At 40.5% G+C, this 26,624-nt stretch overlaps 1 protein-coding gene across 1 annotated transcript in view; it reads right to left on the bottom strand.

Moving 5' to 3' along the window:
- Positions 1-26,624, bottom strand: part of PTPRG (protein tyrosine phosphatase receptor type G) — a 578,709-nt gene that overhangs the window by 260,566 nt on the left and 291,519 nt on the right. The gene's annotated exons all lie outside the window — the stretch shown is intronic.

Below are 26,624 nucleotides of genomic sequence, written 5' to 3'. Positions count from 1 at the left end.
GGTGGCTCAGTCGGTTAAGCATCCGATTTCGGCTCAGGTCATGATCTCACGGTTCGGGAGTTCAAGCCCTGTGTCGGGCTCTGTGCTGACAGCTCAGAGCCTGGAGCTTGCTTCGGAATCTGTGTCTCCCTCTCTCTCTGCCCACCCCCCCCCCCACTCATGCTCTTCCCCATTTGCACTCTGTTTCTCTCTCAAAAGTAAATATTTTTAAAAAGGAAAATAAATAAATAAATAAATAAATAAATAAATAAATAAATAAATAAATAAAGTAAGTAAGTAAGTAAATAAGTAAGTAAGTAAAAAAAAATAAACCCATACTGATTAAATCTAAAGCAACTGCTTGGGGAATGGTCACCAATAAGCTTTCTTGTAGCTGAATTCCATCGCAGCCCGTATCCCCATGTGACTTTGAAGAAAACACCTGATACTGTTGGGTCCTCCTGCATTTCTCAAAACAAATGTGTCCCTTGCCCTTGCGAACACAGGTTTCCCTTCGACGTCTCTGACGATTCCACCTCAGTCTTCTCAACAGGGCCCTCCTCTCCGACTGTCTCCTAAAGGCTTGTGTCACTCATGGCTCAGGACGAGCAGTTTTCACCCAACCCAAGTGTTCCTGGCCACTTTCATTGGCACTAAGGCATTAATTAGTGTAGGCACGCGAATGCTTCTTGAATCTTTACTTCCAGTTCTGACTTGTCACCAATTAACTGATCGGTTTCTTAGACCTCTCCCATTGGATATGCCCTGGTACGTCTAAAACAGAACGAATCCTGCCCCTTCCGCAGGGCACGCTGTCTCAATGGACCACTACCTTGGATCCACTTATGCAAACCAAAACCCTTGATGTCATCTCTCTGTCTTCTCTTCACATCCAGCACCAAGTCTTGTCAGTCTCTTGTCCCAAACATCCTTCAAAGCAGTCTACTTCTTTCCCTGACGCCTGTCTCCAATCAGATCTAGGTAAGAAACCATCACTGCTTACCTGTATTACTTTAGGAGCCTCCCAAGGTGATCTCAGGCTGCAGGCTTCCTCAATCCATTCCACCATCCATGCCACAGCCCCGGTCACGACCTAACAGATGCTCTCCCTCCTCAGGACACTTTAAGGGATTCTCATTTCTCTTAGGATAAAACACAGACTCCTGACTGTTGACATCTCGAGTCTTCCCTCTTATGCTTTCACTCTGTCCATTAGCTATCCTGGACTTCTCCCTCAAATGTACCATTCTCTCCCTATTCTCTGGGTCCTGATGTGCTGTTCCCTTTGCCTGAAACCCCTCATTCTGCAGGTTCCCCCATCCAACTCCTCCATATTCTTGAGATTTCAGGGAGCCTGTAACTCCTGTCCAGAAGTCATCCCTGAACTTCCAGGCCAGAGAAACCACTCATCTCGCTTTTCTCCCCACAGCCTGTAGCTCACCTGTTGCCCTCTGACTGCTAGTAGGCCACTAGTTCCATTTTGTTCACCCAACACACAGACCGGCATAGAGTCAGCGCAGGTCAGTCTAAATTCCCGCCCCATTCCAGAGCTGACTCAACCTTCACCCTGAATGAAGTCAGCGACCATCTCCTGTCTTGTTCAGATGGTTGCACCACTAATCCCATTACAGACACTCATGTCATATTCTTGGATTTGTGTGCAACTCAACAGTCTTCATACTGTTTGCTGTTCATTAACCGCTCATGAGTTCACCTCCCATCCCAAACTGGCCTTTATGATTTATGAAACCCCCACCACTCCTCCTCAATACTCATTTGAAAGTCAACTGATTGATCAATGATGGCATTTCCAGTAAAAGCTTGATTCCTTTTACCCGTAATTATGAAAATGCTCACACTGACTAATACCCATTTAACCACAATTGTACAATAAATCCCCAGGCTGAAAGTTTTAATTTATAGAAATGTTGTGCCATCTATTAAAAAACACTAATTAGTCTTATGTATATTTTATCCTCCTACCTACCTTGAATTCCCTAAAGCACTATCTCAATTAGACTGTTTTCACAAGCAACCAATCCATGAGGATTCTGACAGGGTGACATTAGGTTACTACATAACTCTCAATAACAACAAAAACATTTTTTAATAAACTATTTTTTGGTAATGTGCCAAAGCAGACTTAAGTAAAAGAAGTACAGAAAGTCACTTACATTAAAAAAAAGGGAAAATGTTTCCACCATTTTAGAACTGTGTGTCTACATAAAACATGTACCTGCATAGAAGTTAAACCTGTGTTCAGATACACATGATTTCCCTAAAAGCCTCATGTAATTTAAAACTTGAATAACTCCGAAGATACAAATGATAGAGGCAAATTGTAAACAATGTATTTACCCATCTAACCCATATCCTTTAACACAACATAAGGGTAATCACGAAAGCAATTTATGAAGTCATTCAAGCAGAGCTAGAAAATGCAAGTTGGAAAATCAGATTGGACAATGCCTTCCGACAGGTGGAAGGTGGCTGGGCAAGAGGAAATGCACTGTGTTATTTTAGGAACGTGAACCTCACACTCGCATTCATTACTCACATGTTATCATCTCCTATAATACGAAGTTTAAAGTAAATGCAAGGTCTTATGAAGGAAGACCTGATCTCACCGAGTAAACAGGAGCAGATATGTCTATGTGCATGCATTTTGCCTTTTTCCTCCCCCCTTTCTGTGCCATCAGAATAGGAAATGGCTGTCTGGGATAAGAGGGGGTTTGAAGGTCATTCACATTATAGTCAACTTGCCTGGGATTTTAATTTATGTATTTTTTAAATGTGGACAGCATCCAGATGGTAAGTTTTCCAACGGAGATGGGATAAATTAATAAATAAATAACCCAGGCATCCCTTCAGAGGACATGCTGCTATTTTGACTTGTTCATAAATAATACCTAGTGTTTTAGCAGTTTTTCAGAGCGTGCTGGGAATGTGAATGGTAGCTAGGACACCCCTGGTCACCTTTTGATAATAAGCCCAGCTTTAAATAATAGACACCCTTCTCTTTGGTTCTAGGCGGCACATGTGAAGCATGTGAAAATGGGAGAATGAAGTGTCTCCAGATAAACTCTAACTCAGACCTGTGTCAGTCATGCTTGCTGAGCCATGTCTAGATGATACATAGAGAGTTCTGCAAGACCACCCCTCAAGATCTGCTGCCGGCCCAGATGCACATCATCTTTCAGAGGAAAAAATGAAAAAATTCTTAACGTATGAGAGAGGGGACACTACAGGGACTCTGCCGGCCCCCTTTTCTCTGGAAACATCCACACAGGGATCACAGGATAGACCTAGGTCTGCCATATTGTTCGGTATTCCACGGACAGAGCCAACTGGACCAGATATGAACTACCTGAGCCAACTGGACCAATTAGTTTCTCTTTCCTGGGTCTTTGGCCTTAGGGACTGCCAGTATCAACCTCTAATCGATGAACTTAAGAAGTCTCTGGAACCGGTATGTAACACACTGACTGAGAGAACCTATTTACGTCAGAAGATACAAAAGAAGAAACCAGGAAAGCACAAACAGAAACTAAGGATGTAAAACAACAACAACAACAACAACAACAACAACAACAACAAATCTGGCCACTTTCTAGCCCCCTTCTTGCCACAGCAGTGCTCTTGAGTTCCATGAGACACTCTATATTTACGATAAGCTCTCATTTTGTGCAAACAAAGCCATAGCGTATGACAACGTTCTGATTTCAAATTGTGACACGACTTCCTTTTTTTGATGGCTACTAGGCAACGTAATATAATATGGTGGTGAGGTCTGACTACAAATAGTAAGATACGTGCACATTTGGAAATGCAATCGTAATACCTCGGCACTCCTGTTCCTCTGTTTGAACTAAATAATTTTCTTCTGACTGAATTAACAACAGGATTTAATGAAACCACATATTTCATAATGTGGTTGGTCATGCATTTCGGTTTTGTTTGGAATCAGAATCACTTCTCTCCTAGAATATGACAGATTAAACTATTAAAAATGTATAGGCAGTAATTAGTGTATCACTGCCAGAAACACAAGAATATTTTCCAGTATAATGTGGATGTCACCAGAAAAAAGATCACTTTGAAAGAACTCTCATAATAAAAAAAAAGCATATTTTTCAACAGGATATTAAAAGGGTATCGTTAAAAGTGGTTCTCCTTTCTACGGAGGACTCCTTTTCTCCCCCTCAGAACAAAGAGCCATGCAGATTCTGACTTCCAGTAAGCCACTGTCTTATCCTTTCAGTAATTAATGGATGCTTTGATACTAAGGAATCCTAAAGAACATTTTTCAAGCCTTAAATGCAGGCTGAGCTGATTCACACATAGCACATCTAAAAAGATCTGGGGAATAAATAATCACGAGTTGCAAACACTTGCCCGGAGCATTTGGGCACCAACCAGATTTCCAACAAGGGATGTGATTTTTTATTATAACAAGGAAAATTACTTACTGAAACACAAAAATGTGCCTGTCTTCTAACCCCTGGCCTTGTCCTATAGACACACACACACACACACACACACACTCCCCGGGCGATCATTTAGCAAATCCTTTGTGTTTTTTTTTTTTTTTTTTTTTTTTAAATCACATTGGCTGTGGGGCACTTTTTTTCTTTTCTTTTTTTTTTTTTTTCTTTTGACAGATTTGGAAATCTGTGCTCACAAAGTCAAGTTTATTTCTTTGGCTAGGCCTCTGACTAGGTTAAAATCAGATTAAGCTAGCCTACAGGTAAATTTTTGTCAGATGCTTGGCTTAAAATATGAATTGGCACTTGAAAATGTTTGGAGAAATTAGATTTAGCATGGCATAGAGGCCTTCTCAGGTAAGGAACAAATTATTTTTAGGCAGGCATTGGCTTGCAGCAAAGATCCTGAACATCTAAGACTGTCTGCTGAATGGGTGTCTGAGGAGCTGATACACTCTGACACAAGCCCAGTGGGTGAGAACTGCATTTCCCAGGAGAGGGGTACGGGTGGCAATAGAATTGCTGTGGCTCTGAGGTGAAGCCGTCAGTCACCTTCTACGACCAGAATCAGGATAAAGTACAGGCCGGCTTAAGGGACTGTTCTGTGACAGTGAGGGCTCTGGACGGTACACAGACATCCTCGCCCTCACGAGGCACTTCGGGGCTAGATCTGCCCAGAAGGTAGGTCTTCTCTGCCCTATTAATTAGTGACTTTTTAATATTTTGCAGAAAACCCATTTGGGATGAATAGAATAAGCTTCATCCCCAAATCACCCTGTTAAATAGCTCCTGGCGGAAAACACTATGATAAAAGGAAAACTACCCCAGAATTTAAATTTTCCTCAAGGGAATGCAACACCCATGCTGACTCTCAATGCTTGCTGTGGCTGTCTTATGTCGACTCAGTACTAGGAATAGTAAGAGAAGGTACTAGTAACAATCACTATTATTTATTTGTCTGTCAGGCCCACTGCCAAGTACCATCAACACACACTTTGCTCCGTTTTACACAACAATCTTCCCAGTACTTTCATTCCCATTTTGAAGATGAGAAAACTGAGACTTGCAGAAGTCAAGGTTTGTGTCCAGGTCAAACAGGCAGGTGGGAAGGGGCCGCCATTCAAACCCAGGCCCATGTCCGAGTTCGCATCTTTGGCGCTTCCTCACCACATCGTTCTCTGTGCCTCTGAGATGAACACAGAGGGCGTACGGCTGGAAACCATAACACCCTCCTGAGCTACAGAAAAGATACATACGAGATAAGGACTTGTCTAAGAAGGAAAAGATACAGACAGGTAGTTAATGTAAAAAAGAAACATTAATGTCAAAAGTATTGCCTTTTCAATCTTCTGAGTATGAAGTTTCTGAAACCTCTGATTCTAAGAAAGACTGTGCTAATCAAAGGCCAATGTTTAACACAGTCATCATCAAACCCTTGTATGTGATAAAAGCTGCTTCAGCCTAACAGATCAATTCCATTATGGCTATTTAGGCAGTGACGCTGGTAAATCTATGAGAAATAAACCGGCCTCACTTACACCATTGATTACCAAGCCTTAAGACAGATATCATTGCAGTCTTTAATGCATGAGTAGCAAAACCAGTTTTTTTCTTTAATAACATACCCTATTGAAAAAGGAATCATTGAAGCACTGTGACAATACAGCATTGCAATTTCTATTAACCTTTTGAAAAACCTGTGATTATAAATATATCGGTAAAATATGAGAAAGGATATAAAAATGGTTTTGCCTTTTAAAAGCCAATACTTAAGGAAGACAATGCTTGAGGTTTTCTCTTATAACTCGGATAAAAATTAATTAGGTTATCCCTGAAGATTCTTAATAGCCTATCCCAACTATGTTTCTAATCAGATTAGTTTTATTGTGCTCTCATGCTAAAACATGGATAATTTTTACACTGTTCAAAAGAACATTGTTCTGAAACTTGATTTTTAAGGATGCGTAGACCCTAGAGGAGAAAAACTTTAGAATAAGTGAGGTCATTGGAAAAGAATTCAAAGGGGAAAAAAATTACGCCAGAATGGCTACATTTTACATTTGTCAAGAAAATAAAACTGTTGGCTCCCTTTTGAAGTCCCATTAATTTAAAACCAAATCATCCCAATGCAAACATAATACATGAAAGTTTGGTTACTGTAATATAGGAAAAAACGTCATTAATAGAACTAGAAAACATGGTTTTCCATCATACGGAATTGAGAATTCCTAAAAAATAACTGTAGGAAGAAGAAAACCAAGCACCGCACATGCTGAAAGTACTTCCCAGGGCTTCTGCCAAGGCTGCGAAACTAAATTCTTGAAGGGCAAAGCAAAACATAAAAGCAAAGTTCCCCGTAACATTAGTACATCTGCATCAGGAATATGTGTGCTGCTATATATATGCATTCAGACCTATAATTTTTTTTTTTTAAATACGTTCTTCCCTTAAGTACAGAGGTGGGTAGTGACAGCTAAGACACCACATATTAAAAATTTTTAGTGCTTCATCCCACTGCCTGCTACAGCATCTAACTCCGGCTTCGCTACCCACATACCAAAACCTTCTGGTCTAACTCCCAGTCTATTACATAAACATCTTCCTCCTAACTGGGGTCACAAGCATGACTTTCACACTCCCAGGAAGATCACTTTCGTACTAATAATAAGAAAGTGTTCTAGGTGTAGGTCTTAAGACAAAGATAGCAACCCGTGTTTAAAGGCCAATAATTGCTGAAATTGTCACAAATAAGTTCTCATCACCTGATACCGGCAAGTAGGAAAATCTCATGTCAAAAAATCCTCCACAGAGCGAAGCCTAATTCATGATCCTAACCCCAGTAAGAAGAATTCGAGCGTAAAGCATTTATCAGATCTACTCAGTTTAAATTCATTCATTAACCGATCAGTTTTTATTAGATAATGCAGCTGGGGTTCAAGAAGACTTGCATCCAAAAATGTTTACTTTCTTTCTTCAAATACCCATTTGATGTAAAAGGTAACAGGCGGGGAGATGCCAGAAAGACTCCAGAGAAGTGGGTAGACTGGAAAATCCACACACAGCTAATGAAACTCAGCTCAGCTCAGATTTGAATCCACCTTCCACCCCATCTGCTGAAATGCAGGTGGTGCAGGCCACCTAAGTTTGATGGAATGGGAAATCAAAAGTGGTTCATGACAGAAACAGAGCCAAATGTGCTTTTGAAGTTGCCTGGCATTCAAACAAACAAACAAACAAACTGTAAGTTCCAAAACTTTCATCTAGTAAACACACCACAAAGATAAAGTAGTGCACTTTCGTTATAGTTTTTTGCCAAAACAGACGATGTCATGGAAAGATGGTGATGGGGGATCAGTAACAGTGTCTTGATAGAAAAAGAAATTCATTCATTACTACCACCAGGTTCAGTTAAATCAAAGTACTGAATTAAGGCACAAAGGACTTGGAAAACGATGAAAGACAATGTCGAGAAAGGGTTGGTAAAACACTGAACAGACTCTCTCTTAACAGTCTTGCTTCCTTTGTCTTTTCAGTAATGACTACACTTAGACTTCTTTGAACCTCCTCATGCCTGAGAAGACAATTATGGTATGTCCTAAGATAAACTCTTCACAGAGGATTCAAGTATTTCCCAATAGGAATGTGGTTAATAACACTGTTATTGAAGGATTATTGCATGGTATCTTGTAATCTTGTCTGTATTTTTGATAAACCTTACATTTATCCAGGTTCTAGTATGCTCTCTCTCTCTCTTTTTTTTTTTTAACATTTTATCTTTAAGTAATCTCTATACCCAATGTGGCGCTCAAACTCACAACCCTGAGATCGAGAGTCACATGCTCTACTGACTGAGCCAGTCAGGCGCCCAGGTTCTAGTATGTTCTAAGACACAACGATAACCAGTATATTCTTTAATGTTTACCACAGACCAGGAAAGTAGATTTTAACTTCTTCATATTCAAGACTTGGCATTGCCCAAGTGGCCCTGGGATCTCAGAACAGTCAGTTTCTGTATCAGTTAAAAAAGGCAGATTTTTGTGCCATCTAAAATTCAGAAATTTTAGTCATTTTTGGTAACTTGGCTTAGAAATGATTTTTTGGTTTTTTGTTTATTTGTGTATATAAGTAAACAAGGATAATGATGAGAGAGGAAAGTAATACGTATTCAAAAACAATACTTGGAGAAATGCATAACAAATCAGAAATATTCTGAACTAGATGGAGCCCTTACTAATAACTTTAAAGGAAAATTATTACTGGATGGGGCGTCCTGGCTGGCTTAGTCAGAAAAGCATGCGACTCTTGATCTCAGAGTCTTGACTCTGAGCTCCACGTTGGGGGTAGAGATTACTAAAAAAATAAATATTAAAAAGAAAAAAAACAGAAAGAAAAATGGCTAGGGAAATCCCAGCATGAAGATGTAAAGAGAACTGGAAGAGACCGGAGGTGGGGTGGGGAGAGGAGGTCTGGCTAAAATTTCCAAATGGCTACACACGGGAAAAATATACATTTATATTAGTAGCACTAAAGGACAGTTGAGGTGAATGTCATCATAGCTGATTTTGATCAATTCCATCGTTAGCAGAGGAAAATTTCTCATTTCCTGATGGGATATGAAGGTAAAAACCTTAATATCTGCTTGGTAATATATTCATATCTGAGGTTGATTCAGAATTATGTGTAAATGTAACAGAGAAGTGCAATTTACTGAATAGAAAACAGGCATTGTTATTGGTTTTTTCTGTTTTACCAAACTATTTACAACAGGTAATTTAAACCACAAACATGTAGCAGTAAAGTTAAGCTGCAGCCTTTTGAGGTCAAATTTAATTAATTAGTGGAGCATCTTCCTCAGTAATGAGATAGTTTTGTTTTGAACTTACTTATCATATTATTTTAATAAACACGCAATAAGAAGGCTGAAGAACAATTTTTTTAAAAAGAACAGCCAAGAAAAATAAAAGGCTTCAGATAATATATTACCAAGCAATCAATTACCTATTTTTATGAACAAAAATAATAGCTTTTATTTCTGTAGAAATAATAGTTCTACAGAAAAGCCACTTACGGCTTATGTGAAAATACCTTTGAAAAGCTACTGCCACTAGGTTTGTTATCTTAAGCAGTTGCTGGGGTGAATTTCAGACCCAAAAGGTGTATCATTCTAGCTCTTAGCAAATCGATTTACTAATCCACCCAAGACTCTATCAATCCTGAAGCCAATCTTTCTACCTATCACCCAAAACCAGGGTTCCATCCCCATTCATAAGATCATTAGACATGTCAAATAAATTGAAGGTCCTATTCAAATCTCAGCTCCCTGCCAGCTCTCATCTCCACCTCCATCGTTCACACTGTAAGCTACTTAAATGGAACAAAGCCTGTTGGGTTAGACCTGCTGAACTTTCCACCCTCTCCTGAGCCAAGAGAAGGTGACAAGCATTGTGCCTGCCAGTCAGTATGTCAAAACAAAATGCCCATCAATACTGATTCTGGTGTGCCAGTCACTGGTCCTAGGACTAGATTTCACTAAAAGATAGAGACATTTTATGAGCTGGTTCTTGTGAACCTAAGCTCAAAATCTCCTTATAGGTCTAAATTAACTAACACAGAGAGTAGCGGATGCATTATTTTATTTTTCAAGAAATTTAAATAGGTCACCAGCAACATACAAGGTTCTGCGCTTGGCACTGAGGTTATGGAAATTAACAAGACAGCGATGGTCCATGCCCACTGAGGCTGGGAGAAAAGACACTTACATCAGCCTTCACAGTGAGTTTCAGGACTCTAGAAAATTCATGAGACTGGTAATGAGGTTATGAATGAAATTTTATGTAAACTTTCATATATTCTGTACATTAGAAAGCAAAAGACAAATTAGTTCTGTAGAAAAAAAAAATGGTTCCTTTCTTCCCAGGTTCGTTACCATTTTGGAGGGGGATTCAGGGAAGAAAAGAAAATAATACCAGAATCTGAATGTAGCACTAGATAAAAAAAGAGAGAGAGAGAAGAAAAACAAAAGACACTTAAATAGACAAAATGTTAAATGTAATTTTGGGAGGTTTATTAGTCCCATATTAGGAACTTACATCCTGTTATTAATATTATAGACAGTTTCAGAATTTATATGTAAAGCCACCAAATTATATTATCATATAATAATAACCTGACTTTGTATACCATCCTGAACATTCTTAGTTCATGAAGGTAAAGGCAGACACAATGAACTGTAACACAAAAAACTTTAGCTTTGAGATTAAGCACCCTGGATATGAAACCCTAACTGATCACCAGTTCTACACCACCAATAAATTGTGAAAGCCAGAACAGTGTATTTTACATTAAGGATGCAGTATGCAAATGAATACAGAGATTTTTGGCTTTTGCAAACACAGATTTCCAGCTTCTTTTGAAAAAGCTGGAAGTTCTGACTAATGTTAGTTTATATTCCCAAATATCAATAAGCCGAAAAGCATTTTGACAATACCTACCTTTCACCTCATGTCATAGGGCTGGTCCCCAGAGAACCTCAGTTTATCCCAAATGTATGCTCTACAGAGCTGTGATGGTTATAGCAGGGAAAAATGGAAAGAGCCAAAACGTTCATCAATGAAGCACTGCTAAAATAAATTATGTCACATCCATATCAGAAAGAGAAGCAAAAATTTATCAATTGATATACTATATGATACTAAATGAGGTACTTTATAAATACTGTATTTCTAGATCCTCCAAAAACGCTCATGAGGTAGAAATGAGTATTAAATGACAGTTTACAGATATAGGAAGAGGTTAAAGAGATGCCCAAAGTCACAGAACTCACAAATGGCAGTGATGAGATTTGAACTCCAGGAATCTGGCTCAGAGCCTAAGCTATGCGGCATTTAAATATCATGATGTAGACAGTTACTTACTGACAATGGAAGACTTCCATCATCTAGTAAGTGGGAATGAGCCTATAAAACTACGTAGCACATAGTGGCATTTCCAAGGAGTGTTCTGTATTTGCAAAAAAAACACATCCTTTCTTCTTCGCTCATATAATGTCTGAATCATTTTATAATGAACATATATTACTTTGATAATCAAAAGACTATGCAACTTTTGCAATTTCAGAAAAAATTATTCTGTACGTTTTCATATGCTGCCTTTGTATTTTCTTCTGCTTGTAAAAAATAAGGTCTCAGAAATGACATTAATTTACTCACTGTTCTGTTATTTTCTTCCCTGATCTTAAAGTAAAATCTGCTAATTGTGAAAAATTTGTAGAACGCAGCAAGGTTCAAGTAAGAAAATTTGATTTTGATTTCATTTTTGCAGGAGTGAAGAATCTTTCAAAACATGGAAAATATTCATAACATGTGAAGTGACGAAGCATGCTATGATTCACTTCGATACTGACTATACTTTTATCCGCCCCCGGCCCCCCATCCAATATTGGAAGGAAGTAGATCAAAATGGTAACAGGGATCATTCTGTCATCACTTGAACACAGACTCCTAAGCTCCTTAAAAGACAGTATACGGCTTTACTGAGATTTCGATCACAGTAACTCTCTTACATTAGTTTTCTCATCTGAGAGGAAAAGATACTGATTATTAACTGCTGTTTTTATGGACAGGTGTTTCGAATATGTTTTGATGAAATGATACGATATGTATAGAGTGCTCTAAGTACATAAAGTCAGAACCTGTTGAAGAATTTACCTATCATTATTATCCCAGGAGTTGTTTTCATAGAAGGACTATGGGGGGGGGGGCACGGAGGGTATCTTTAACTTCTCGACACCAAATCCAGGAGGTCCCCAGAGGGACTGAGGGAATGTGATTTTGAAAATCTCTTCTGAATTTTGTGGCTTGGGTGATATGACCCAGCTGTAACCAGCTTCTTCACTGGAGTCTGCTTCTGTAGTTCCTGGTTCTACTTTGGGCCTCCAAAGACTAAGGGATTCCTTTTTCCATGAGAATCCCTTTAAAACTATCAAGACCCATGATCACACTCTATCTGCACACCGTTGTTCATTCCAATCATCTGCTCTCCAGATGAGGCATGCTCATGTACCAACATGGATAAACCCAGTATGTCTTTGAGATCTGATGCTTCCTCTCCTCAATCCATTCACCCTGTATCTGGGGCCTCCTTCTTCCCTGGGAAGTGTCTCGTCCAGCCCACTGTGTCCCCTCAGAGTCTATTTCCGATCCCTCTTACTCCAAGTGAGGAGTGGATCTGATGAGTTTTATTAATGTGTTCAACAGAAATAGGAACTCTTATATTTTGCTCTTTCCCTTATATTAGCATTTGAAGAGGCAGCAATACCTTAACTAAAAGGGAAGAATTTCAGGCACATTTGACACTGACTCGGTTAGCCTCAGTCATTCAACGAGACTGGTCTACTGGAAAGAGGGGGACATTCCCCCAGAGTCTACAAATCATCTAGTATTTGACTCCAAATCCAGTTCCTGCTTAAATCATGAAATTCTAGTAAACTCTGGAAAGGGAATAGCAAGACTGAGCACAGTGGAGAGGCACAGTGTTCATGTTAAAAATACAGGGCATTTTATTTGAACGTGGAAAAACAGGCTGATAATTGAGTGTTTTTGTTGTGTTTTGTTTCTATTCACCAATAATAAGGAACAAGTGAAAATCACATAAATTTGAGTTTAGAAAAAAATTTTTAAATGCTCGCTTGATTTTGAAGTAACTTCTGGTTAAGATTCACCCTGCTGGTCTCTTAAGGGGTCATGAAGTCACGGGGCTTATGAATTTTGTTCACACTGAAGTTCCCAAACGCTTATCACAATGCCTGGTTCTCTATGATTACAGAGGCAGGCACTGGTCTGGGGTGGGGTGAGGGCTGGACAGAGGAGAGGAATCTGGCAACTTCATAAACTATCATGTATAGGCACTGGAGAACCTTCCAGCGAATGAATCTGCAGAGAAATGCAGCACATAATTCTCAGGGCCCCTGCCTTAGCTCATGAATGAAACTGATAATCTCAATCTAAAATTCCCAAAGGCATGCCTTTTAACTCTGCTACTGTAATTGCTCATGTACATATTAACAGCTCTCAAAGACCTGGACCTCATTGACTAATTGGAACAATCTGTCTTGATATGTAGATGTAATGGTTGTTAATATAAGAGCTATACTCTGGAAGAACAGACCTTAAAAATATCATTTTTGTAAACTGCAACTAACCCTCAGCCTCACAGCGTGAGGCAACAGGATGAATGTGTTTATTTGGGAGTAAATAATTTATTTGGGTCTTTCACATCCTTAAGACAAGAGGTAGTTTTAGGAGAGGATTTGCTGCTTTAAATGTCCTTTTTATGAATGAATTACATATTTTCCTTCTCAGGATTTAGAGCTCCTTACCCTTTAAGACCACTGAGACAAGAAAATGAAGATATACTATGAGAATGGGGGTTTCTTAATAGGTATTACTGCTTACATCTTTTAGGGGACTGTGTCCATCAGCAACCGAGGTTCAGCAGCGAACAAGACAGACAGGCCCCCCTCTCCTCCAGCAGTTGACATGCAGTGTGTGGGGGTGGGGGGGGAGACGAGTTCATAAACAAGTAAACAAATCAATAAGTAATTTCAAAAACTGATGATTGCTATGAAGAAAATGAAGCTGGGTAATAGGAAAGAAAGGGATTGAGTTGAAAGGAGAGAGCATGGAATATATTAATGGGTAGGATTTAGAAAGGAATGAGCCATGAGAAGGGATAATTGGGGAGAGAACATTCTGGACTGAGGACAAAGCTGGTGGAAATGAGGTAGGGAGCTTGAGGGGTGGGAAGAGTGAGAGCCACGTCCAGTAAGGCCTTATAGGGCCAAGTAGGATCTTTGGATTTATTCAACATGGGACTAGAAACCACTGGAAGATTTTTAAACAAAGGAAAAACATATTGCGATGCAAGCATTTAGAAGAACACTCCGGTCACTAGATGAGTGGACTGTCGGGGGCAAGAGAGAGCTCTCAGGAATCTATAGCAATGGTCAAAGGCCGACCTGGTGATGGCTTGAACCAGGCTGGGAAGAGTAGAAAAGAAAAGAAACTGATGAATTGGGAGTGTGCCGTCCAATGTAAATGGAGGATCGGGATACAATAATAATGGCTAACATCAAGGAAGCTCTTAGAATGTGCCAGGTGCTGGTGGAAGCACTGACCTCTACTATCTCAGAGTAAGCCTTCCAAAAGGGGGTTTGTTTCATTATTGTTGTGTTTCATCACTGCACTATGTTATGTTCTTCTTCTTTTTTAAGTTTATTTATTTATTTTGAGAGAGACAGATGCAGGGATGCAGAGAGAGAGGGAGAGAGAGAATCCCAAGCAGGCTCCGCACTGTCAGCACAGAGCCCGATGCGGGGCTCGAACTCATGAAACCGTGAGATCATGACCTAAGCTGAAACCAAGGGTCAGACACTTAACCAAGGCCTGGGCCACCCCGGCACCCCACGTTACATTCTTCTTTAATGTACAACAAATAGTATGTAATCAAAACTCGCATATAATACGTACAACACAAAATCTAAATATTACATAATCAAAAATTTAAAAGAATTTTAAAAAGTGAAAGAAAATGCTATAAAATAATACAGAGTAGTCAGTTATCCGTGATCTTCTAAAACCAAGAAATATAAACTTATCATAAGAGATAAGCATCCCTATCCTAGCTCCCTCAATTAGCATGCTCTTCCCTCAAAATACTCAGAATTCATTCAGAATTCAGGCACGAGCCACCATCACCTCTCCTGAAATATCATAATTATCTTCTGACTTCAGTGGCCACAAGTGTTTCCTATGGCCATGTGTAGCCAGAAGGATCCTTCTAAAATCTAAGCCAGATAACGTCCACTTTCTGCTGAGGACATTCCAAGGGCTTTCTATCTTGGCCGGGGCAAAAGCGACTGGGCTGCCCATGGTCCACCAGGCCTTGTATCATCAGGACCCCAACTATTTTGTAGACTATATTACTGTCACTCTGCCCTTTGCTTGCTCAAACATGCAGGGCAAGCTTCTGCCTCAGGGCCTTAGCACCTACTAAAACAAAAGCCACTTGAGGCCAGGGCATTCTGTGTCCTACACAGAGAAGGCTCTATTAAGCAACTGAATGAACATCACTGACAATTTAGAAATGAAAGATGAGTGTCAAAACGTAATTTAAACATTTTACACAGCATCAAGGTATGGAAAAGAACTCCCCACCGAACTACGTGGGACAGCATTTCCCCTATGTAGAAAATTCTCATCATTAACCTCTCAGGATGTTACAAAAAACAAAAAACAAAAAAAAACAGTTCCAAGGTCAACTGAGTTTGGGAGATTCCTGGTTACAAGCAAGTTTCTCTCAAAAATTTTACTACGTTGGCCCATTATCAAGCAACAAGAGGAAGGTACAGCAGGCAACGTTTCCTAAACGTATCTGACCCCAGATCACTTTTTGTGCAGATCATTTAGACCAACTAACAGAATCCAGAAAATGTACCAGGGGCTGCCACACATGGTTATGATGCTTCAACCCACAGGTACTCTGCCAACACATAAACGTGAATAAATACAGTGATGACAGAGAGAGACAGAGAGACAGAGACAGAAACAGGAGCAATTGTAAAGGCAGAACCAGGCTGAGAAATGGCAGAGCACGGAATGAGTTTTCTTTCACCCCTAGCCTCCTTGAATCAGGGGATGGCAAACCCTGAAGCAATACAGTAAGAAGATTCCCTGAAATACTGAACTTTATAAACCGATGCAGTAAAGGTTTTAACAGGGAGATTCAGAAATCGAAGCTCTATCCGTAGAGTAAGAGCTGGGGTTTAGGAGTCATTTTATCATTAACCCAAATATCTTTCATGTATTAACCTGAGTTTTAAAGCCCTGTCTTCTAAGACATCCTCAAACATTCAAGAGATGAAATTCATATTTCTAAGTAAAATAAGGTTTTGGTGAATTTGCCCAGCTGGTGTTTCCATATATCACAGTAAATGTACCCAGAGCGGTATCTGTGCTCAACACAGAGCCAGGCCATGCACCCGGGGAAGGAAGCTTTAGGAGTTTCCTCTCCCTTCCATTAAATGGGGGGTGGAGGGGTACTATGAAATTCCATGCTGGGGATTTAAAGGGGAGTGAGGAAATAGACTTTCTTTCAATCCTGACTTCTTTCTGTTCCTTATAAATCTTCTTCACTGTTCTTTCTGAGTGGCGGTGGCACTAAAGAATTTGCTAAAAGCTTTAGATTTAAGATGGCTTGAAGCCTTCCTGCTCAAATATTTGACAGGACAGGGGAAAAAAAAAGTGCAGGGGCGATGTTTCTGAGCCTTTTGCCCATAAATCCTCCTGACCTGAACTTACAATACATCTGATCTGGCCGCCTGAGATCTCTACCTTCAGTGCACAAAGGTCTCCCTGAGCCAGTGTTATTTGAGTTCCTCAGCTTGGAAACAGACTCTGAGAAAAATAGTATTCAAAGCCTCAAAGCCCTGGGAACAAATGTTATAAAAATAAATAAATAAGTAAGGGGGAAATACTGAATGCTTATAAAAAAAGAAGGGGGAAGAGGAGGAGGAGGAGGAGGGGAAGAAAAAGAAGAAGAAAGAGGAAGAAGAAGAAGAAGAAGAAGAAGAAGAAGAAGAAGAAGAAGAAGAAGAAACAGAAACAGAAAACCCTGAATCACATCCAGGTGAAGACTTTCAACAACCAGGTCAGATCCCAATAGAAAACTGAATTGTACATATTTTTTGGTTGGGAAAGGAAAAAAAAGGTGACAATTATTACAAATTCAGCATAAAAGTCCCTCTTTAAAATTTCTGTAAGTCCTTTGGCTAGTTTAGTGTCTAAATTCCATTAGTGTGAAACCTATGGCCAACTGATCTTTGACAAAGCAGGAAAGAATATCCAATAGAATGAAGACAGTCTCTTAAGCAAGTGGTGCTGGGAAAACTGGACAGCGACAAGCAGAAAAATGATCCTGGACCACACTTTCTTACACCACACACAAAAATAAACTCGAAATGGATGAAAGACCTCAGTGTAAGACAGGAAGCCATCAAAATCCTCAAGGAGAAAGCAGGCAAAAACCTCTTTGACCTTGGCCACAGCAACTTCTTACTGGTCTCCGGAGGCAAGGGCAACAAAAGTAAAAATGAACTATTGGGACTACATCAAAATAAAAAGCTTCTGCACAGCAACGGAAACAATCAGAAAAACTAAAAGGCAACCAACGGAATGGGAGAAGATATTTCCAAATGACATATCAGATAAAGGGTTAGTATCCAAAATGCATAAAGAACATATCAAACTCAACACCAAAAATACAAATAAGCCAGTGAAGAAATGGGCAGAAGACATGAATAGACACTTCTCCAAAGAAGACATCCAGATGGCCAACCAACACATGAAAAAATGCTCAACATCACTCATCATCAGGGAAATACAAATCAAAACCACAATGAGATACCACCTCACACCTGTCAGAATGGCAAACATTAACAACTCAGGCAATGACAGATGTTGGTAAGGATGTGGAAAAAGAGGACCTCTTTTGCACTGCTGGTGGGAATGCGAACTGGTGCAGCCACTCTGGAAAAGAGTATGGAGGTTCCTCAAAAAACTAAAAATAGAACTACCCTACGACCCAGCAATTGCACTACTAGGCATTTGTCCAAGGGATACAGGTGTGCTGTTTCGAAGGGACACATGCACCCCCATGTTTATAGCAGCACTATCAACAAAAGCCACACATATATGTGTGTGTGTGTATATATATATATATACACACACACACATATATATGCATACATACAATGGAGTATTACTCGGCAATCAAAAAGAATGAAATCTTGTCATTTGCAACTATGTGGATGGACCTAGAGGGTATTATGCTAAGTGAAATTAGTCAGAGAAAGACAAATATCATAGGACTTCACACTCATATGAGGACTTTAACATACAAAACAGATGAACATAGGGGAAGGGAAACAAAAATAATATAAAAACATGGAGGGAGACAAAAGATAAGAGACTCTTAAATATGGAGAACAGAGGGTTGCTGGAGGGGTTGTGGGAGGAGGGATGGGTTAAATGGGTAAGGGGCATTAAGGAATCTACTCCTGAAACCACTGCTGACTGAAACCATATGCTAACTAAGTTGGGTGTAATTAAAAAAATAAATAAACTCCCTTAGTGTGGTCTGGAACCCTTAAGTGTACATGTTTTAGTCATAGGAGCCACTACATGCATGTGGTTCCTGAGCATATGATCACTGGCCAGTCTGAGTGTAAAATACATACCAGATTTCAAAGAAAGTACCAAAAAAAGAATGTAGAATAGCTTCGTAATAATTTTTTATATCGATTACATGTTGAAATAGTAATATTATAATGTATTAGGGTAACAATAATAGATTGTTAAAATCAATTAAAATTAATTGATTTTCTAACAATTATTACTATATAACATGAATTATATAAGGTAAGTTAGTAAAGTCAAATAAAATCACTTGTTTCTTTTTGCCTCTCTTAATGTGGTTGCCAAAAATTTCAAAGTACACTGAATGGCTCCCATTCTGTTTTCTATCAGACAAGTGCTGCCCTACATGATTGAAAATAGACAGAAGTGGCCAATCCACACAAAATCCAGTGTTTTCTACAATACCTCTAGGCAAAGAGCTGATGGCACTTCCTGTTTCTCTCACTTTCCTCTCTGTATGTTTTACCAGTGGTTCAGCCATGTCTGAACATTTAAAGCCCTTTGATACTTTTTCCTTCCTGTAATCCAATAAACAGCAGTTAAGATTCCAACAAAATTATTTCTACTGCATCAGTGATTCTAAAAACAACCTAAAGCAATGGCAAGAACAACGAGAAAATGATTTATCAAATAAAAGGAATGCTGGTTAAGATTTTGTAGACACTGGAGCCTAGATTCTGAAGTCCTAACAATAAATCTCAGCCAAGCCACTTACCTTTCCAGAAACTCAGCTGTCCCAACTTAGAGCACAGAAAGGGCACCTCCCTCATAAGGTAGGTGAGAAAATTAAAGGAGGAATATCTAGAATGTTGCTGACACAGGTAATGCTTACTAAATGGTGTCTACAGTATCATCATTATGATGAAAACCACCAGCACCAACACCGCAAGCCTTCTTTTTAGTTGTCTGAGGGCTCCGCCGGAGTCATCAAGTTTCTAGGTTGAAATTATCTCCAATTTACCTGGGTTTTCTTTTCGCGATGTCCTCTGCCTTTCTGTGATTCTCAGGGCAATTCAACCAGGTATCAACATACTATGTGTCACTGACACACCATCAAACAGCCCCGAGCCAAGTTCACATCTAAAGAAGACCGTGTGTGATGAGGGCTGTCAGACATCATGGACATTCACCACGCCAGGGGCAAGGCTTTTCTGCTTCGCCAAATCAGTTCTCTGGCTTTGTACAACCAAGGCATTCACTTCTCCACGGAGCATCCTCTAAGTCCTGGGGCCTCCTCCCATGTTCTTCTTAATTAACACAGGACAGATACATAAAAGATCAGCCAGATGGAAATGAAGTATTTCACCAGCAAAGGATGAAACATTCTGCTCTGAAATGGAATCTGTATTTCAATAAAGTCATTCGTTAAATGTTAACCAATTCCCTCACCATTTGATGGCAGTCACTACAGAGAAAAACCCGACTGGCCACACCATGGAGCAGCAAACACCAGATAACCAGGGACAGTCTCCTTGACGCTTCCAATGTTCCGTGAGGAAGAGTGGCAAGGAAAACAGGCACTGCCTGGAACACATCCACAAAGGACTCTCCACGCACAAAGCAATGTTTCAGAGAAACTGCACAATTCCGGGAATTTCAGTAAAGTACAAGGCAGGGTGAAAGAATCACCATGATGTGGCAAAACTTATTTTTCATAGAAAATGTCTCTGGGTGCCTGGGTGGCTCAGCTGATTAAGTGTCTGACTCTTGACTTTGGCTCCAGTCACAATCTCATGGTTTGTGAGTTTGAGCCCTGCATCGGGCTCTGCGCCCACAGCACCGAAGCTGCTTGGGATTCTCTTCCCCTCTCTCTCTGCCTCTCCTCTGCTTGCTCTCTATCTCTCCCAAAATAAATAAAAATAAAAAATGAAAAAAAGAAAATGTCTCAATCTTCCTTTAATGACAGCTCTAATGACAGACGAAGCAAGATACTATCAGGTTCATAACGACCATTGTTTTATGAACAAGCCAAGGTGTTTTTATAATTGTTAAGATAAGAGAAATAAAAATTGCCATTAGTGTCTTCTGGAAAAACTTACTTGAATGGGATTCCATTTCTTACCAGGAATAGGGAATAAAGGAGAACAGGAGAAAATTTTAAACCTCATTTCCAAAAAAGGGGGAATTGTTACCAAATTGCTTAACTTAAACTGAGGAAGGAGTGGGACAGTGGGCTTAAAAAAGTCTGGGGGAAAATGGAGTTAAATAAAGGTAAGTACACTTCTTCAGTGGAAGACTCTTCAAATGTCTTTAATATGCTAATATTTAAAATACCTCTTCAAGAAGGCATTTTGTGTATAAATTTATTTCCAGCAGAAAAGAAGGGATACATAAAGGAGTAGGAGCCAAAGTGAACATTTAGTCTGTGTTCTAGAAAGTCATACTACTGGGGCACCTGGGTGGCTCAGTTGGTTAAGTGCCGACTTTGGCTCAGGTCACGATCTCATGGTTCATGATTTCAAACCCCCGCGTTGGTCTCTTTGCTGACAGCTCAGCGCCTGGAGCCTGCTTTGGATCCTGTGTCTCCCTCTCTCTCTGCTCCCCCCCTCCCCCTGCTCACGCTCTGTCTGTCTTTCTCTCAAAAATAAAATAAACATTAAAAAAAAATTCAGAAAATCACACTACTGAAGCCAGGGACCAATATGAGAACTTAGCCTCTGGTGGACAGGCCGACATCTGACTCATGTAGCATCCTGCCATGTTTGCAGGAGTGTAGCGAGTGACAATGTGGCAGGCCTCTGTGTGGGTCACAAGTGCACGAGCTCACCTGGGTGAAGGAAGGCCGATGCACATCACCTAGGACGTTCATCTGAGGGCCCAACAGAAAGAGAACCGTCTAACCAGGATGTAACAGGAACGATGGAAGAACCGAGATCCATTTCACAAAATAAAAGGCAGAACATGAGCCTGACTCTAGGCAGGCAGAGGGAAGCTGGGCAGACAGAGGGAAGACAAGAGAAGGTCAAGGTAGAGCCCCCAGGCAGAATGTTAAAGGGGGAAAGAGATCACAGAGCAAGGTCATCCTAAAACAAGCAACTTCTTGCTCCCTGAACAAAACTTAGCTCTAAGAAGGTTGTTTACCAACACCAGATCGTTCCTGCACTCACTGGGCCCACCAAGGTGACAACGTGTCTGTGTCATGGCTGGAACTAACCCACACTCCTGGGAACATAAACCAGTGGTGCTAATGCTATGGACCCAGTTTTTAAAACACAGGCCCGTAAGTTATCAGTGGTGATGAAATCTCAAAAGCTTGCAAGACCAAAGGTGTTTTGTTATTACAGTTACTTATGATTCGGGTGCAAAAACCGATTTGGTGGTAAAACCCGAAGTGAAGAGATTGGAGCCATTTAGAATACTGAGATTTCATTCACCTCCATGCTCCAGAAAAATTAACGCATTCAAGGAGTAGAGTGGCAGACCCTACTAGGGTCCTCAGTAATATGTATAGCATGCGTACCGTAATACCTTTCCCGAAAAAAATCCTGCATTCCAAAACATCTGGCCTCAAGGGTTTCAGCTAAGGGACTGCAGACCTGTACCATATGGTGATGTGTACGTGGTGTATATTAGGAAAAATGCCTTTTCTTCCATTCACTTGCCGGGATGCTCTAAGCAGTGCCGAAATGAACCAGCTGTGAGTTTCCTTGGAAAGGGCACACATAATCAGTTTGGATCATTTAAGCTTATTGAAGACTCCAACTCATAAAGTACCAATAAGTCTGAATCAACAACTCCTGCGATCTCTTATTGTAATAAACAAGATTTTAATTACCTTACACAACAAGTATGCAATGAACCTCCACTTTAATGGAGCTATCAGAGGTTTTATCTGGAGATTTCTCTTTGCATTAACTCCAACTTCAGCTATTAGTAGAAACACTGCATGATTCAATCCTATTAGTGTTACATGAACCTTTATTTAAGTTACCAATCACAGAACAGGGGATGAGAGTGTGCAAAGGGAAAGCGTAGGAGAGGGTAGAAGCTGATATAGATAACTGTGGTTGCAGAGATAACACAAAGTTGTGTAGCCATGGAAGAATGGGAACAGGACATACCACTGTTTTAATCACTGGAATGTTGTGAGCCTTTACACTTGAAGAATACTTAATCACATCTGCAAAATCCTTTTTGCCATATAAGGTAATATATATATTCTTAGGTTTCAGGGATTACTGAGGGGACATCTGGAGGGGGGCACCATCCTGAATATCGAAACCCACAATGATCTCTCTTTATTCCTTCAACTTACCAAGTATCTCCTGCCTTAGGCCTTTGCATGCCCCTGTTCTATGGACTAGCTCCAATTTATCTCTTCTCTCTTAATTAATATCACTTAATAAATACCTCGTAGCTTAATAAATATCTGTCTAGAGGCCTTCCATAGCTCATGACAAAATATCCCTCTCCTTCAGAGACAATATCCCAACTGCTATCACACAGCTACTTATGTGACCGCTTGTTCAATTTCTGTGTCATTACCAGAGTGTAAGTACCTTAAGGGTAGGGGTCCCAACTTACCGGTTTACCTTTATAACCCAGTGCTTACATGACAGAAGGCACTCAAGTAAAGTTTGCTGCTAGGCAAGGAATAAAGCTGCATATATATAGGAGGTGAGGGCATGGGAGGATCCAAATTGGGTCTCACCTCCTAAGCATGGCATTGTAATCGGATTCCGACTTTGTTCCCTAACTTACACTGAGCTGTAATGATTGGTGGCTACTGAAGAGCTCTTATTTCATTTTTACAAGGCCATTTATTTTTCTATTAGGATGTTTTCAAGTGTAGGAATTCCAAGACCAAGTCCAGGACTCCAGCCAGGACAACGTGGGGAGGTCTGACTTCTGGATGTGTAGGAAGCTGTTGTAGGTGACCTCAAGGCATTCCTGGAGGGGAGTGGGGGGGGAGTGGGCAGCAAAACCTACAAAGTTGGGTTTGTTACAACTGAGCCTCAGGGAGCAGGTCCCGATTCTTGCGGGCCACAGGCTTACAATTCAGCCTGCGGGGCTGGAGCACTGAGGCAGCTGCTGAAATAAATACCTGAGGTCGTGACTTAGCTCCCAGCGGAGCCCAAAGGAACTGGGACAAGCAATGTTCTCACCCAACAGGCAAGGTACATTTCTCTCTAAAGTCTACAAGAGGATAGAAGGACTTCTCAGGCACAAAGTCCTCAATATTCAAATGTACTTACAATGATGCCACACGGGGAAAAGAAGGAAGGTCAGTTACAGCTAAACATACCACTTTCTCTACTTCAAAGCCTCCTAACAGCCACATTTTGGGTGGCGTAATTCTTTGGGGGCTGTGCTATGAATGGGATGTTTAACAGCATCCCTGGCCTCTACTCACTAGATTCCAGTAGCATACCACTGGCCCTAACAGTGACAACCAAAAGCGTCCCCTGACAATGCGTAATGTCCCCATGGGTGGGGAACACGGTCTCTAGTTGAGAACCAATCCCAGTGCAATCTTCAACTACATCTCTTCTCTGACTCTGTATGCAAGGCAGATAAGTAATTTCCCCCATGCTGACAAATGACTACAGGATACATGACAATTATTTACTTTCATTTTAATTTCTTCGAAAACAATATAGTTATAGGGAACAAAATAAACCAAGTCTGAGATGTTCAAACTGTAAGAACATCAGAGAGTGTTCCTATTGATAAAGAGCTCAAACAAAGCAATTTAACGTTAAAATATTATAGATGTGTTTCAAGCAAAGGTGAGCAACTTTCCTTGCATATTTTAAGGTTAAATCCAATCCCATTACCTTTGACCTCTTGAAATTCAAGTTCCTCTAAATATACCCACTAAGTGGGGCGCCTGGGTGGCGCAGTCGGTTAAGCGTCCGACTTCAGCCAGGTCACGATCTCGCGGTCCGTGAGTTCGAGCCCCGCGTCGGGCTCTGGGCTGATGGCTCAGAGCCTGGAGCCTATTTCCGATTCTGTGTCTCCCTCTCTCTCTGCTCCTCCCCCGTTCATGCTCTGTCTCTCTCTGTCCCAAAAATAAATAAACGTTGAAAAAAAAAAAAAAATTTAAATATACCCACTAAGTAATTTAACACGTTTATCACATTGAAAACAAAACAACAACAAAAACCAAAAAACAAAACAAGCTACGAACCAGATGGACCTCAATGAGAAACCCAATTAATACAGGCAGCCTTACCATCTGACATTACTTGACAGAAATAAATTCAAACAACTTGGTGGAATAATAAATCTGTGCATTGTAGCTGCCATTTCTAATTAGCTTCTGAATTTCAGGGCACTCTTTGAGTGAAAGAAAACTGAAATATTCATTTAAAGTAGTAAGTTTGGGGGTGCCTGGGTGGCGCAGTCGGTTAAGCGTCCGACTTCAGCCAGGTCACGATCTCGCGGTCCGGGAGTTCGAGCCCCGTGTCGGGCTCTGGGCTGATGGCTCAGAGCCTGGAGCCTGTTTCCGATTCTGTGTCTCCCTCTCTCTCTGCCCCTCCCCCGTTCATGCTCTGTCTCTCTCTGTCCCAAAAATAAATAAACGTTGAAAAAAAAAAATAAAGTAGTAAGTTTGATAAAGTAGCACTAGTTTAATGCATCTAGTCCATGCATTTTTCCAAATCTGAATGGACCAGGAGGAAGAGCCAGGCCCGTCTCTGCATTAAGGGATGTAACTACAACAAGGCAGAAGTTTCCAGTTCCTATCTCTCAAGCTCTTCTCTACCAAGGCAGCCGCCAGAATAAGTTTTCAATCTTTCAAAGCACAGGTCTTTTGTCCCAACAACACTAGCTAAATAAATGACAACCCAATTCTAAGACAAAGAGGTTGTAAAGAAAAACCAACTGGACACAAACCATCCGTTCAACTCACGCTGCGGTCAGCAAGAACAGAAGGGAAACCCCAAACTTTTAAAAGGACGCTGTAATTTTGCCTTTAGGAATCACATTTTCAAGTACAAATAAAGCTAAGATTTCTAAGAAATGATTCATTCAGTATACAGGAGGAGGACAGCCCATTAAGCAGAAACCTTACTCAGGAGTCCTTTAACACGTGTGACTAGCACAGGAAGCCCCACAGATAGAAGGGTCTTAATACCAAAAATGTGTCAGCTGGACAAGAAAAAATGGGAAGCGTTTTCTCAGAATAGTTGTCTGGTTTCTCCAGCGATCACAGATAAGAGACAAGGTTATATGCGAATATGAGCATCTCCGAAAAAAGAAATACTACTGCTTCTCTCAGTTTATAGGGATTCTTCACTTCAGCTTCAAGGATGCCTAAATGGCCCAGAAATGGGCTTGAGGAGCTAAGGTGAATGACGAAATCCTATAAACGATATGCAAATCTGTGTACATATCCACGTACTTTCCCTGTATGGAAGGGGATCTCAAGTATTCATCTGATTATCAAAGTAGGTCATGACTTAATAGAAGATGCCAAACACTAAGAATCTAGTCAGAGGCTTGAGCCCATTCAGTTCTTCCACAAACGTGTACAGCTTACCACATGGGGAGCCAAACAGCCACCAGACTTGATCATGATGAAAAGTAAAAATCAAGTTAGCAATAAAAGGGGTGAGCTGTCCCCACCCAACATTAATGAAGGAGTTTGGAGATTTGTTCCCTCCCGCCCTCCCCCAAAAGATACAAACCATCTACTGTACGTACCCACACCTTTCTTCTGTCTAGCAGCATGGATCTTTGAGAAAACGGACACAGGAAAGGCAAAATGTCATCACTGATCCCAGCAATGCTATCCGCGAGTTACACCACCAATGGCCACAGCCTCTTTCTTGACAGCCGGCAGGAGCAAAGAAACCTTACAACAACTGCCCTACCGACAAAAGGTTCTGAGACTCCGCTTCACACATCAACTAACTTTTCTCTTTTCTAAAGGGTGAAAACAGTCCCCTGAGTTTCATAGAGAATT

The sequence above is a fragment of the Lynx rufus genome, unplaced genomic scaffold (genome assembly GCF_022079265.1).
Source record: "Lynx rufus isolate CCGP_SWC_20201006 ecotype Redwood Valley unplaced genomic scaffold, mLynRuf1.p SCAF_4, whole genome shotgun sequence".
In the NCBI taxonomy this organism is placed as follows: domain Eukaryota; kingdom Metazoa; phylum Chordata; class Mammalia; order Carnivora; family Felidae; genus Lynx; species Lynx rufus.
This window is presented reverse-complemented; position numbering and strand designations above follow the sequence as displayed.